This window comes from Saccopteryx leptura, chromosome 4 (assembly GCF_036850995.1).
Source record: "Saccopteryx leptura isolate mSacLep1 chromosome 4, mSacLep1_pri_phased_curated, whole genome shotgun sequence".
Lineage (NCBI taxonomy): Eukaryota > Metazoa > Chordata > Mammalia > Chiroptera > Emballonuridae > Saccopteryx > Saccopteryx leptura.
Window position 1 is genome coordinate 104,545,867 of NC_089506.1, and position 13,878 is coordinate 104,559,744.

General features: G+C 36.8%; 1 protein-coding gene across 4 annotated transcripts in view; it reads left to right on the plus strand.

Annotated features, from left to right (window-relative positions):
• The window catches only part of FNDC3A (fibronectin type III domain containing 3A), a 168,725-nt gene that overhangs the window by 75,699 nt on the left and 79,148 nt on the right, over positions 1–13,878 (plus strand). The gene's annotated exons all lie outside the window — the stretch shown is intronic.

Here is a 13,878-nt window from a genome sequence, read left to right on the forward strand (position 1 = left end):
CAACATCCACATCATAGGGGTACCAGAAGAAGAGAGCGAACAAGAGATTTGAGAACTGTAAAGCCAGTAGCCACCATCATGGCCATTCACATGCAGGTTCCCATTGGATTCGGACAGACGGTAATGAAACAACAGAGCCACAAACTGGTGGGCCATTAGCTTTAATCCTAGCTTGCACCCGGCAGGCAAGTAAAAACATGCTGAGCTCCAAAACTTACTTGTTCAGCACTCACAAAGCTACTGACTTATCCGAGTTTCCTAGAATCAAAGGTGTCTACCTTGGCCTCCTCCACATGGCCTTTCTCTGCTCTCCTCTCTAATGCTAATCTCAGGAACTGAGAAAGAGCAAGCTCCGGGTCTGCCCCACTTTATAGTGTAGAAACCAAAGCCTTTAATCCAATATACAAACAAGGGAGTCTCTGATACAAAGTCACTTATCTGAGGCATAATGGGATTCCTCATGAGAGTGCACCACCCCACATCAAAAAGGGTGGGAAAGGCTTAGTTCTAAAACCAAGCCCCAGGCTACAAGGATCCTGCCTGCCCCACAGCCCACCCCCAATACACATTAATATAATCACGCCCATCCCGAGTAAGAAGGGCAACTAATATCATCACCTGGGCAACGGGCTTCCACATGGGTAGCACCATCTTTAACAAAGTGAGCAAATATATTTTATCTGCCCAACAAGAACGTATTTGAATAAATGATGATTTAAAAACTTCCTTAACCTTGTGAAGGAAAAATACAAGTCCAGGAAGTTCAGAGATTCCCAAACAAGATGAACCCAGAGGCCCATACCAAGATATATAATTAAAATGTTAAGACAAAAAGAGAATCTTAAAAGCAGCAAGAGAAAGACAATTAGTTACATAAAAGGAAGTTTCCATAACTGTCAACCGATTTCTCAACAGAAACATTTCAGGCCAGAAGGAATTGGCATGAAATATTCAAAGTGATGAAAAGCTAGGACCTACAAAGAAGACTGTTCTATCCAGCAAGGCTATCCTTTAAAATTGAGAGAGAAATAAAGAGCTTCCCAGACAAGAAAAAGCTAAAGAATTCATTATCACCAAAAGAAATGTTAAAGTAACTTCCTTAAGAAGAAAGGAAAAACAAGAGAAACATAATTATAAAGAATAAAATGGCAATAAATACCTACCTATCATTAATCGCTTTAAATGTAAATGGTTTAAGTGCTCCAATGAAAAGACATAAGATAGCTGAATGGATAAGAAAACAACACCCATATGGATGCTGTCTTTAAGAAATCCATCTCAAAACAGAAGATACACACAGACTGAAAGTAAAGGAATAGGAAAACATAAATTGTGCAAATGGAGACTAAATAAAATGCTGCAGTAGCAACATTTATATCGGACAAAACAATTTACAACAAAAACTATAATAGATAAAGAAGGACATTACATAATGATAAAAGGATTAATCCAACAAGATACAAGCCTTGTAAACATTTATGCATACCACATAAAAGCACCTAAATATATAAAGTAAACCTTGATTGATATAAACGGAGAGATTGACAGTAATATAGTCCTATAGTAGAGGATTTTAACACCTGATTGACATCACTGGGTAGATCTTTCAGACAGAAAATTAACAAGGAAACGGTGGTCTGAAATGACACACAAGACCAGATGAGTTGATATTTTCAGAGCATTTCACCACAGGGTAGCAGAGTATACATTATACATTCTTTTTTTTTTTTTTTTTTTTTTAGAGAGAGGGGGGAGAGAGAGAGAGAGAGAGAAAGGGAGGAGCAGGAAGCATCAACTCCCATATGTGCCTTGACCAGGCAAGCCCAGGGTTTTGAACCGGCAACCTCAGTGTTCCAGGTTGACGCTTTATCCCACTGCGCCACCACAGGTCTGGCTATACATTCTTTTTAAGTGCACATGAAAGATTTGCCAGGGTAGATCACATTTTAGGACACAAAACAAGCCTCAGTGAATTTAAGAAGATTGAAACTGTATCAAGCTGCTTCTCTGACCACAGTGGTATGAAACTAGAAGTCAATTACCGGGGGAGGGGGGGGGGCCTGAACAACACACAAAACACATGGAGGCTAAAGTCAGTGTTATTCAAGTGCCAGCCCGCTAGACACTTTATGCTAGTCTGAGAAAGAGTTAACCATCCTGATGTTACATGAAGATTTTAGACCCAATAATCTTCGCTTATGCTTAGTGTGATTTCTCTCTCAGCAGTCCCCTAAATAATTCTGTTTTCACTGGTCCCCAGGTGTAAAAAACTTGAAAACCACTGAGCTAAATAACATGTTACTAAACAATAAATAGGTTAACAATGAAATTAAGGAAGAAATCAAAAGTTACCTTGAAACAAAATGAAAGTAGAAACACAATTCAATCTCTGGAACACAAGTGAAAGCAGTCCTGAGAGGGAAATTCATAGCATTACAGGCCTACCTGAAGAAACAAGAAAATCTCAGGTAAACAATCTTAACTTTACACCTAAAGGAACTAGAAAAACAACAAACAAAGCACAAAGTGAACAGAAGGAAGGACACAATAAAGATCAGAGCAGAGGCCCTGGCCGGTTGGCTCAGCGGTAGAGCGTCGGCCTGGCGTGCGGGGGACCCGGGTTCGATTCCCGGCCAGGGCACATAGGAGAAGCGCCCATTTGCTTCTCCACCCCCCCCCCTTCCTCTCTGTCTCTCTCTTCCCCTCCCGCAGCCAAGGCTCCATTGGAGCAAAGATGGCCCGGGCGCTGGGGATGGCTCCTTGGCCTCTGCCCCAGGCGCTAGAGTGGCTCTGGTCGCAGCAGAGCGACACCCCGGAGGGGCAGAGCATCGCCCCCTGGTGGGCAGAGCGTCGCCCCTGGTGGGCATGCCGGGTGGATCCCGGTCGGGCGCACAGGAGTCTGTCTGACTGTCTCTCCCCGTTTCCAGCTTCAGAAAAATACCAAAAAAAAAAAAGATCAGAGCAGAAATGAACGGAATAGAGTCTAAAGCACAATACAAAAGATCAGTGAAACCAAGAGTGGGCTCTTTTAAAAAATAAACAAGAACGATAAACCTTTAACCAGACTCAGCAAAAATAAAAGAGAGCAGAACCAAATAAAGTCAGAAATGAAAGAGGAAAAAACGCAACAGACACCAGATAAATGCAGAAGATTATAAGAAAATACTATGAATGTCTATGTGCCAAAAGATTATGGGTAAATTTCTAGATACATACAATCTTTCAAAAATGAACAAGAGGTAACAATCTGAACAGAATATTACAACTAACGAAATCATAGCAGTAATCAAAAAATCTTCAACAAACAAAAGTTCTGGACTGTATGGCTTTACAGGTGAATTTTACCAAATATTTAAAGAAGAAATAACACCTGTTTTTCTCAAACTATTCCAGAAATTTAAGTGGAGGGAAGACTGCCAAGCTCATTTTATGAGACGAGCATTAGTCTAATTTTAAAACTACATAAAGACATTTGAAATAAAATTACAGGCCAAATACCCCTGATGAACATAGATGCAAAAATTTTTACAAAATATTAGCAAATTGAATTCAGTAATACATCAGGAAGATCAAAAACCATGATCAAGTGAGATTTATTCCTGGGGTGAATGGTTGGTTCAATATCCAAATCAAATAACATGATACACCGTATAAACTAAGTGAAGAATAAAAATAATATCCTATTAATAGAGCATTTTACAATACCCATTTGTGATAAAAAAAAAAAAAAAAACTCATAGCATAGTGGAAATAGAGGGAACATATCTCAACATAATAAAGGTCATATATAACAAACCCACAGCAAACATCATACTTAATAGGCAAAATCCAAAAGCACTTTCCTTAAGATTAGGAACAAGACAGGGATGTCTACCTTCACCACTGTTGTTGTACATAGTACTGAAGTCCTAGTCACAGCAATCAGACAAGAAGAAAGGAAAGGCGTTCAGATTGGAAAGAAAGAAGTAAAGCTATTGTTATTTGCAGATGACTTGATACTGTATATAGAGAATCCTAAAGAATCCACCAAAACAACTACTAGAACTGATGAATGAATTCAGTAAAATAGGAGTATACAAAATTAATATTCAGTAATTGGTTGCATTTTTATATACCAGTAATAAACTATCTGAAAGGGAAATGAAGAAAACAAGCTAATTTACAATTGCCTCAAAAAAAATAAACACCTAGTAATAAATTTAACCAAGGAGGTAAATTTCCTGTATTCAGAAAATTATTAAAACAAATAAATGGAAGTGTGTGTGTGTATCATGCTTACGGATGAGAATTAATGTCATTAAATTGTCTATACTACCCAAAGCACTCTTTAGATTTAACGCAATTCCTGTCAAAATATTAATGGCACAGGTACAGACCTAGAACAAATAATCCAGAATTACAAAATAGCCGCAGCAATTTTGAGAAAGAAGAACTAAGTTGGAAGTGTCTCACTACCTAATATCAAGCTATATTCCAAGGCTATGGTAATCAAAACAACACAGTACTGTTGTTGTTATAAAGACAGACTTTGAGCCTGACCTGTGGTGGCGCAGTGGATAAAGCGTCGACCTGGAAATGCTGAGGTCGCTGGTTCGAAACCCTGGGCTTGCTTGGTCAAAGCACATATGGGAGTTGATGCTTCCAGCTCCTCCCCCCCTTCTCTCTCTCTCTCTCTCTCTCCTCTCTAAAAATGAATAAATAAAAATTTTTTTAAAAAAGACAGACTTTGAGATCAATGGAACAGAATACAGAGCTCAAAAATAAACTCATGCCTGCCTATATAGTCAATATTTGACAAAGGAGGTAAGAACATAGAATGGGGTAAAGAAAAAGGTCTACTCAATAAATGGTGTTTGGAAAATTGGACAGATAGATGGAAGAGCATGAAACTAGACCAGTGTGTACAAGAATGAACCCAAAAATGGGTTAAAGACTTAACTGTAAGGCTGAAAACCATAAAACTCCTGGAAAAGCTAGGCAGTAAAATCTCTGACATTTCTCTTAGTAATATTTTTTCTGATGTAGCTCCTTAAGGCAAAGTTATCAAAAGGAAAAGAAATGGGACTACATTAAACTCAAAAGTTTTTGCACAGCAAAGGAAACCATCAGCAAAATAAAAAGACAACCTACTGAATAGGAGAAGATATTCACCAATGATATATCTGATAAGGGGTTAATATCCAAAATTTATAAAGAACTCATATTACTCAACACCAAAAAAAAAAAAAGAAAAGCAAACAATTCCATGTAAAAATGGACAGAGGTTCTGAATAGACACTTATCCAAAGCGGGCATACAGGTGGCCAATAGATGCTTGAAAGGTGCCCAACGTCACCAGGCATCAGAGAAATACAAATTAAAACTACAATGATATACCACCTCGCACCTGTCAGAATGGCTATCATCATTAAGTCAACAAATAACAAGTGTTTGTGGGAATGTGGAGAAAAAAGAACACTTATGTTACTGTTGATGAGAATGCAGATTGGTGCAGCCACTATGGAAAACATTATGGAGGTCTCTTAAAAAATTAAAAATGCAACTGCCTTATGAACCTTCTAGCTACATTTCTGAAAACAACTTGGAACACTAATTTGAAAAAATATATGCACCCCTATGTTCATTTCAGCGTTATTTATAATAACCAAGATATGAAAGCAACCCAAGTGCCCATCAATAGATGAGTAGATAAAAAAGCTATCGTACAATATAATATTACTCAGCCATAAAAAAGAATGAAATCTTACCATTTGTGACAGCGTGGACAGTAGAGGATATTATGCTAAGTGAAGTAAGTCAGATAAAGACAAATAACATGATTTCACTTATATGGAATCTAAAAACAGTGAACAAACAAAATTGAAAAAGACTCATAGATACAGAGAACAGACTAATGGGAGCCAGGGGGGAGGTGGGTTGGGGCCTGGGTATAAAAGGTAAAGGTATTAAGAAATACAAACTGCTAGTTACAAAATAGTCTGGGGGATGTGAAGTACAGCATAGTCAATAATGTTGTAATAACTGTATATGGTGCCCAGTGGGTGCTTAAAATATCAGGGGTCTTTGACCATGGGTTACTAAAAACAGAATGAAGGAAAACAAGAAAGTTTGGAGCTAGGTTTTTTGGACATTAAAGTCATTGTACTCATGGGCAAACATTGGGTTAGAGAAAAAAAGAACTGTAAGTGTGCAAAAGTTCTCAGTGAGGTATGAGCATGACAGTTAGATGGGGTAGAGGGTAACATACTCGTAAAGTATAATCTCAAGGAAAAAGAAAGTTTAGCATGAAATGAGAACAACAGTGGTAATGGGGAAGCAGCCTTAGGTATCTAGAGACTGCCTCAGAAGAGAGTGAGAAGCCTCCGTTCCCCTGGGCTACTGAAAAACTGCTAGGAGAGAGTCAGGTTTCATTTCAAGGAAGCACGTGAAAAGGTCTAAGGCATAAGAAAATTTATATATAGTTTTTACGAGTGAATCTTCCAAATTAATGTTATATGTTTCCTAAATTTTTTAAATGAAAAGCAACAGGCCATATAATAAAATTTGAATTAGAAGATGATGTTACCAGGGGAAAGTTTAAGCAAAGAGAATCGTTTTACGTCAGATACATATTTCTGTACGTGTATTTTGCTGAGCATCTCTGTTGGTTCATAAGAAAGTCTGAAACATGGTCAGGTCATTTTTAAGGTAGCGACATTAGAAATTGTTTAATCATTGACTACATATATCCGAAACGCTGTCAGCGGGAACGTTTGCTTTCTTTTCACTTCCCTTTCCGCGGTTAACTGTAGGTCACGTGATAGACATCACGTGACGCGGTCAAAGGCTCTTTTCCTCGCAGCTTTGCAAAAAAAAAAAAAAAACCCGAGCCGTTCTCCAATTAAAGCTGTTAACGTGTACTACGCTGTTTCCTTGTTGGATTGTCTTGTTCTCTGCTGCTACTGTAAAAACAAAATGAGTGGTAAGATTTGCTGACTGCTTTTGAACATTCTGTTTTTATTTTAAAACACAGAAAGCATTGTATTAAGCTGAAGTCGTGTGTGTGTGTGTGTGTGTGTGTGTGTGTGTGTGTGTGTGTTGTGTTTTCAGTAGCTGCCAAGTCTATCGCTATAAAAATATATTGTTGCCACATAGTTATAAATGATAAGACTCTCGATTTGGGCTGGTTTTATATTCCACAGAATATTCCTTTCCAGCGTTTTCATAGGTTTTTCTTTTTACAACTTAAATCTGAAAATTGGCATCAGATTATTTGGAAGCCATTGTGAAAGCTTGCTTATAAAGAGAATGTGTAGCAAACCAACAATGTGTAGCCCGTTTCGATTTAAGAATTTAAACTCAGGAATATTTGTAGATTTATTAAAAAAAAAAAAAGAAACATTTAAGTGGACTTAGGCTAACAAAATAGAATTTAATTTATGCTAGATTAAATACCACCTTTAATAAGTTATTGATGACCCTTTTAAGGAATTAAGGTGAAAGGCTTTCAAAATTCTTGACAATTGGTGAATAGAATTATTTCTTCTTTGGAAAGGTTTTGGGATAGGAAATATGCCCTTTAAAATAATCAATAGCTCTATGACTTGGAACAGATTTTGTTCAAATCATGTAAATTATTCAGAAGCTGCTAGGTTTATCTACAGCTATTCAGATATAGCTACTCTTGTGCAGGTGTGCATTTAATAGTACAGTCTGTACCAGATTTAGCTTCTTAGGAATAAAATCCTCCTCACTGCTTTTAATTAGAGTTTGTAGTTAATCTTTTAGTGCTTCCTAAATTAAAAAGTATTATTAGTACTAAGGTGGTAATCATATATTTGCATCAAGTATATAAGGTTTTGGGATTTTGCTCCTATAGTTGGAGTAGCAACAGAAGTGTAAATTTGTAGTTCCAAACACCAATACTTATATTTACTATGTTTATACAATGGGAGTTTTATGTAAAGTTCAGTGTTAAATGTTACTTCACACTCATATTTACATATAAATATAGTAGTCCTGAATTGTCTTAAAAAATCTAATCAGGTTCCATTTCTGCCTCAGGATAAAAAAATTTACTTGCTCTAGAGTGAAGTGATTACTTCCTAGGGAAATGAGTTCATCATTATTCTTAGACTGCAACTGGTAATGAATGTATTTACTACTGTTTTATTTTGGGTTTGTTTTATTATGTTTTTGGTATCACACTTAAATATAATTAAAGGATAAAGTAGAATTTCATACTACTAAATTATAAACTATTTGACAGCTTCCAGAGTATAGTATGGTTTGAATTATAATTACATAGTACTTATATATTCATATTTTAATAAAAGAAGGGCAACTCAGAGCACTTACATAGTTTTACAAGTTAAAAATTACTTAACAGTAAATTTTTTATTCTGATGGCTAAAAACAAACTATACTGATGACTTGATAGAAGGATTAAATTTGACAACAAGAGAAAGGAACCACAGTCCCTGGCATATATAATATCTCAGTAAATGTTAAATCCTTTAAGATTGCAAATAAGATTTTCAAGGAATTCTCTTTCTGGTTCCCCGCTAAATTTTACATAAGATATTTCTGTGTAAGCCAACTGCCAGAATTCATAAGCTAATTTATTATAGTTTTGTGTAAATTAGCTAATAAAAATAAACCAACATTACCTTAAAACTGTTCTCATTTTCTCGAGTCCAGCGCATAGAAGTTAAAAGGTAAGTTTTGGACGAAGCCTTTTTTGCCTAGAGGTATAAAGCACCTCATAAGCTTTATTTAGTAAAGTAATAGGTAATGTCTTAAATTTAGGGAAATTTTGTTCTTCCTTTCTTGTTTTTCAAGGATATAAACACAACGAGGCCTTAATTTTTGTTAAAAGCATCAGAGCATGCTTATATCTCAAATTACATCAGTTGCCAGTAATGCGTAGTATTTTAATGCTTCCTGCAGATATTGTAGAGCTGTATCCTTAGAAATGAAACCGCCTGGTTTTGAATTCTATATAGTTCCACCATGTAGGTAAGTTTAACCTCTGTGCCTCATTTTTCACATCAGGAAAATGATGTTTCCCTAATAGGATGAGTATGAAAAGAAAAAATACATAAAGGGCCTGGCACACAGTACATTAGTATTAGCTGTATATTAATTAGCTATTGTAAGATAATATTCTAAACAACTTCATGTATTTAATGGGCTTGTCTGAATGGGAAGAGTATTTTATTTTTACAATCATAAATTACATAGCATAATTTGGTAGTCTGCCCCCCCACACATACACATACACTCCATACTGCCTCTCAACCACGTGTTTTCCCTATTCTCATTCTTCTCTGTCCTCTTCCTCTTCTCTTTCTTCTATCCTTTTCCTCCTTCACTTCCTCCCTTCCAGCCCCAACCCTCTGCATTCTTCCTGTCTTCTCCCCTACTCTCCCTATTTTCCTGTACCTCTTCTCCTCTGCCCTTTCCTCTCTTCCTTCTTGCCTTTATTCTTCTTCTCCTTCTCATCCCTTTTTTCTATCCTCTCCCTCTTTTCTTACCAGTATTTAGTATTTCTCCTTCTGAATTCCTTTTTCTACATTTTCTTTTCTATTTCCCTCCCTACTTCTCACCTCCCTTTCCCTACCCCCACAACCACTTATATCTATAAAGAGGAAAAGGGCTATATCTACATTTTCTGCCAACCTCCATGCTCTTTATTTTGTTTTTCTGAAGTATGTATAATATTACCAGTGAAATTTGTTTCTTTACTGCCTATGAGTAAGCCTCTCCTCTTTTATTGCTCTCATAACCAGGATCCATTATATGTACTGCAGGTTGAAATTTTACATATAAAAGGAATCCTTTTTGCCTGACTAGGTGGTGGCACAGTGGATAGAGCATCGGACTGGGACGTGGAGGGCCCAGGTTTGAAACCTGAGGTTGCCGAGCGCAGGCTCATCCGGCTTGAGCCCAAAGGTCACTGGATCGCTGGCTTGAGCAAGGGGTCACTCGCTGTGCTGTAGCCCCCCAGTCAAGGCACAGATGAGAAAGCAATCAATGAACAATGAAGGTGCTGCAACGAAGAATTGATGCTTCTCATCTCTCTCCTTTCCTGTCTATCTCTGTCACTCTCTCTGTCTCACTCTCTCTGTCACACACACAAAAGGAATCCTTTACCCATTGCTTTTTTTTTTTTTAGACAACTAATTTTAACAGGTGACATTGGTCAACTGGAGTACATAGATTTAGAGAAAGCATCTCCAGATCATTTTGACATTCGATTATGTTGTATACCCATTATCCAAATTCAAATCGTCCTCCATCACCTTTTGGTTTTCTTTTTGCCCCTACCTCCTTTATGTCCCTCTCTTCCCTTCCCCTCCCCCTGGTAACCACTGCACTCTTATCTATGTTCATGAGTTTCAATTTTGTGTCCCACCTATGTATGGAATCATACAGTTCTTAGTTTTTTCTGATTTATTTTACTCATTATAATGTTCTCAAGGTCCATCTATGTCATCATAAATGTCACTATGTCATCATTTCTTATGACTGAGTAGTATTCCATTGTATATATGTACCACATCTTCTTTATCCAGACCTATATTGAAGGGCTTTTTGGTTGTTTCCATGTCTTGGCCACTGTGAACAAAGCTTCAATGAACATAGGGCTGCATGTGTCTTTATGTACCAGTGTTTTTGAATTATGGGGGTATATACCCAGTAGAGGGATTACTGGGTCATATGGTAGTTCTGTTCTTAATTTTTTGAGGAACCACTATACTTTCTTTCATAATGGTTGTACTATTTGACATTCCCACCAACAGTGAATGAGGGTTCCTTTTTCTCCACAGCCTCTCCAACACTTGTTACCTGTCTTGTTGATAATAGCTAATCTTACAGGTGTGAGGTGGTATCTTATTGTAGTTTTGATTTGCATTTCTCTAATAGCTAGTGAAGATGAGCATCTTTTCATGTATCTATGGCCATTTGCATTTCTTCTTGGGAGAAGTATCTGTTCACATCCTCTTCCCATTTTTTTATTGGCTGTTTGCTTGATTGTTATTCAGTGTTATGAGTTCTTTGTATATTTTGGATATTAGGTCCTTATTTGAGCTGTTGTTTGAAAATATCATCTTCCATTTAGTTGGCTGTCTGTTAGTTTTGTTGTCAGTTTCTTTTGCTGTGCACAAGCTTCTTAGTCTGAGGTAGTCCTATTCATTAATCTTTGCCTTTAATTCCCTTGCCTTTGGAGTCAAATTCATAAAATGTTCTTTACGGCCAAGGTCCATGAGTTCAGTACCTATGTTTTCTTCTATGTAATTTATTGTTTTAGATCCTATATTTAGGTGTTTGATCCATTTTGAATTAATTTTTGTGCAAGGTGACAAATTGTAGTTGAGTTTCATTCTTTTGCATATGGCTTTTCAGTTTTCCCAGCACCATTTATTGAAGAGGCTTTCTTTTATCCATTTTATGTTTTTGGCTCCTTTATCAAAGATGATTTGACCATATACCGTATATGTGGTTTTATTTCTGGGCTCTCTATTCTGTTCCATTAGTCTGTGTGTCTATTTCTCTGCCAATAACATGGTGTTTTGATTATTGTGGCTCTGTAGTAAAATTTGAAGTCAGGTATTGTAATGCCCCCAGCTTCGTTTTTTTTTCCATTAGGATTACTTTGGCTATACAGGGTTTTTTATGGTTCCATATAAACCTGATGATTTTTTGTTCCATGTCTTTACAAAATGACATTGGAATTTTGATGGGAATTGCATTAATTTGTGTATTACTTTGGGTAATATGGCCATTTTAACTATGTTTATTCTTCCTATCCAAGAACAAGGAATATTTTTCCATTTTATTGTCTTTTTCGATTTCCTTTAATAATGCTTTATAGTTTTCATTATATAGGTCCTTTACATTCTTTGTTATGTTTATTCCTAGGTATTTTTGTTGTTGTTGCAACCATAAAAGGGATTATTTTTTTTTCAGTTCATTTTCTGAAGTTTCATTGTTGGCATATAAGAAAACAATAGATTTCTATATATTAATTTTGTATCCTGTGACCTTACTATATTGATTTATTGTTTCTAATAGCCTTTCTGTGGAGTCTTTGGGATTTTCTATATACATGATCATATCATCTGCAAAAAAGTGTAACCTTTACTTCTTCTTTCCCAATATGAATGCCTTTTATTTCTTTCTCTTGTCTGATTGCTCTGGCTAGAACTTCCAGTACTATGTTGAATAGGAGTGGAGAGAGTGGGCAGCCTTGTCTTATTCCTGATTTTAGAGGAAAAGTTTTCAGTTTTTTGCCATTTAATATGATGTTAGCTGATGGTTTGTCATAAATGGCCTTTATTATGTTGAAATATTTTCCTTCTATTTTGTTGAGTGTTTAAACATAAAATAATGTATTTTATCGAATACCTTTTCTGCATCTATTGATAAGATCATATGGTTTTTGTTCTCTGTTTTGTTGATATGGTGTATTATGATAATTTTTTTACGTATGTTGAATCATCCTTGAGATTCTGGGATAAATCCCACTTGATCATGGTGAATTATTTTTTTTAATGTGTTTTGTATTCAATTTGCTAGTATTTTGTTTAGGATTTTATCATCTGTATTCATTAGAGATATTGGTCTGTAGTTTTCTTTTTTTGTGTTGTCCTTGCCCGGTTTTGGTATGAGGGTTATTATGTCTGCCTCATAAAATGTGGAAGTATTGCTTCTTTAATTTTTCTTTCGAAGACTTTGAGAAGGATAGGAACCAAATCTTCTTTGAATTTTTTTTTTTTTTTTTTGTATTTTTCTGAAGCTGGAAATGGGGAGAGACAGTCAGACAGACTCCCGCATGCGCCCGACAGGTATCCACCCGGCACGCCCACCAGGGGCGATGCTCTGCCCACCAGGGGGCGATGCTCTGCCCCTCCGGGGGGTTGCTTTGCTGCGACCAGAGCCACTCTAGCGCCTGGGGCAGAGGCCAAGGAGCCATCCCCAGCACCCGGGCCATCTTTGCTCCAATGGAGCCTTGGCTGCGGGAGGGGAAGAGAGAGACAGAGAGGAAGGAGGGGGTGGGGGTGGAGAAGCAAATGGGCGCTTCTCCTATGTGCCCTGGCCGGGAATCGAACCCGGGTCCCCCACACGCCAGGCCGACGCTCTACCGCTGAGCCAACCGGCCAGGGCCTTCTTTGAATTTTTTATAGAATTCACTAGTATAGCCATCTGGCCCTGGACTTTTATTTTTGGGGAGGTTTTTTTGTTTGTTTGTTTGTTTGTTTGTTTGTTTGGGGGGGGAGGTTTTTGATAGTTCTTTCTATTTTCTCCCTGCTTATGGGTCTGTTTAGGCTTTCTGCTTCTTCATGACTCAGTCTAAGATGATTATATTGTTCTAGGAATTTACCCATTTCTTGTAGATTGTTAAATTTGGTGGCATATAGTTTTTCATAGTATTCTACAATAATCCTTTATATATCTATGATATCTGTGGTGATTTCTTCCCTTTCATTTTGGATTTTGTTTCCCATTGCTTTCTTCATCAGATTCTTGGATACCTCTACTTCCTTATAAATGAGGTTTCATTTCAAGTTGTTATAACTAGTAGGTGATGGGACAGTGCAGTCTAAAGTTACCAGGAAAGGGGTATCCAAATGTGAGATTTTTTTAAAGTTAGTTAAAGCAAGGTTTTTGTTCCTAGAAAGAAGAAAGCACACCTTCCTGAAGTGCCTGTTTTATCTCAGGTTAAAAGAGAAGGTAAATAAGAATAATATAAAAATTGTTGGGAAAAGATAACACTATAAAAGTTAAATAAAATACAGAATAAGACAAGTTGAATTTCCTTTTTTTTAAAGAACTTTTCAGTGTAAGAAACAAAAAATTTTTCTTTGGCTAAATATACATGTGTGGCATTTTTGT